The sequence below is a fragment of the Petromyzon marinus genome, unplaced genomic scaffold (genome assembly GCF_048934315.1).
Source record: "Petromyzon marinus isolate PM22_M1 ecotype Great Lakes invasive population unplaced genomic scaffold, UKy_Petmar_22M1.pri1.0 PM_G_Scaffold_90, whole genome shotgun sequence".
NCBI lineage: Eukaryota > Metazoa > Chordata > Hyperoartia > Petromyzontiformes > Petromyzontidae > Petromyzon > Petromyzon marinus.
The window spans coordinates 707501-710000 of record NW_027423047.1 but is presented as its reverse complement, the minus strand read 5'-3'; positions in this window follow the sequence as shown (position 1 = coordinate 710000).

The window sequence follows — 2500 nt, the reverse complement described above, 5'->3', positions numbered from 1 at the left end:
CCTGAAGCAGGGCAGGGATGATGGTGTTGAAGGCAGAGCTGAAGTCCACAAACAGGATCCTGGCGTAGGATGCTGGGGCGTCCACATGCTGTAGGGTGAAGTGGAGGGCCATGTTAACTGCGTCGTCCACAGACCTGTTGGCTCTGTAGGCAAACTGAAGGGGGTCCAGGAGAGGGTCTGTGATGGCTTTGAGGTGTGCCAGGAGCAGGCGCTCAAAAGACTTCATTACCACAGATGTAAGGGCGACCGGTCTGTAATCATTTAGTCCTGTTGGCCTTAGCTTTTTGGGCACAGCGATGATGGTGGAGGACTTGAGACAGGCTGGTACATGGCATGTCTCCAGGGAGGTGTTAAAGATGTTGGTGAACACCGGAGACAGCTGGCCAGCGCAGTGCCTGAGGGTGGCTGGAGAGACAGAGTCCGGCCCGGCTGCTTTGCGTGGATTCTGCCTCTTGAAAAGCCCATTAACTTCTCCCTCCTGAAAGGAGAGAGTCGTTTCTGTAGTATGGGTGGGGGATGGGGCCTCTTGGGTGGGAAGGGGTGGTTCAGGACAGTCCAATTGTCTTTCAAATCTACGGTAGAACTCGTTCAGGTCGTTGGCTAGGCGGGAGTCGTTAGTGGTGTGGGGCGCTCTGGGTTTGTAGTTGGTGATGTGCCTGAGCCCTTTGGCAGACAGAAGCAGCGTCGTTAGTAGAGAACTGGTGTTTTAGTGTCTCTGAGTACAGTCGTTTAGCCTCTCTCACCGCTTTGCTAAACCTGTTCTTCGACTCCTTGAATCTGTCTCTATCCCCACTCCTAAACGCTTCCTCCTTCTCCAACCTCAACCTTTTGAGCTTTGCTGAGAACCAGGGCTTGTTGTTGTTAAAGTTCACCCTGGTACGTGTTGGGATACAGCAGTCCTCACAGAAGCTGATGTACACAGCCTCTGTGAGTTCATCCAGACTATTGGTAGCAGTCGTGAACATATCCCAGTCAGTACAGTCTAAGCACGCCCGCAAATCTTCCACAGCCTCACTGGTCCACTGTTTAGATGTCCTCACAGCAGGTTTACAGAGTTTTAGTTGCTGCCTGTATGCACGAATCAGGTGGACCAAGGGAGTTCTGTGCGAGCCGAACAGCCCCGTGACCCACAAGAGAAACATCCCCGCCAAATTCGAGCGTTTGACGGGGTCTATCCGTGAAAAAATATTCACGTTTTTGAGTGCACATGCATTTCTGCTGCAAATGCCTCTGGAAGTTTCATGCCGTTCGTATGCCAATTGTGGCAACACGAAAATGACCCGTTTTTTCCCATTCCGAGGGATTTCTGTGCGACCCTAACAGCCCCGTGAGCCACAAGAGACACATCCCCGCCAATTTCTAGCGTTTCACGGGGTCTATCCGTGAAAAATATAGACGTTTTTGAGTGCACATGCATTTCTGCTGCAGATGCCTCTGGAAGTTTCATGCCGTTCGTACGCAATGTGGCAACACGAAAATGACCCCTTTTCCCATTCCGAGGGATTTCTGTGCGACCCTAACTAACAGCGCCCGTGAGCCACAAGAGAGACATCCCCGCCAATTTATAGCGTTTCACGGGGTCTATCCGTGAAAAATATAGACGTTTTTGAGTGCACATGCATTCCTGCTGCAAATGCCTCTGGAAGTTTCATGCCGTTCCTATGCAATGTGGCCACACAAAAATGACCCGTTTTCCCATTCCGAGGCATTTCTGTGCGACCCTAACAGCCCCGTGAGCCACAAGAGAGACATCCCCGCCAACTTCTAGCGTTTGACGGGGTCTATGCGTGAAAAATATTAAAATTTTTGAGTGCACGTGCCTTTCTGCTGCAAATGCCTCTGGAAGTTTCATGGCGTTCCTATGCAATGTGGCAACACGAAAATGACCCCTTTTCCCATTCCGAGGGAGTTCTGTGCCACCCTAACAGCCCCGTGAGCCACAAGAGACACATCCCCGCCAATTTCTAGCGTTTCACGGGGTCTATCCGTGAAACATATAGAAGTTTTTGAGTGCACATGCATTCCTGCTGCAAATGCCTCTGGAAGTTTCATGCGGTTCGTACGCAATGTGGCAACACGAAAATGACCCGTTTTCCCATTCCCAGGGATTTCTGTGCGACCCGAACAGCCCCGTGAGCCACAAGAGACACATCCCCGCCAATTTCTAGCGTTTCACGGGGTCTATCCGTGAAAAATATCAATTTTTTTTTGACTGCACATGCATTTCTGCTGCAAATGCCTCTGGAAGTTGCATGCGGTTCGCATGCAATGTGGCGACACGAAAATGACCCGTTTTCCCATTCCGAGGGATTTCTGTGCCACCCTAACAGCCCCGTGAGCCACAAGAGAGACATCCCCGCCAATTTCTAGCGTATCACGGGGTCTATCCGTGAGAAATATTCACTTTTTTGAGTGCACATGCATTCCTGCTGCAAATGCCTCTGGAAGTTTCATGCGGTTCGTATGCAATGTGGCGACACGAAAATGACCCGTTTTCCCA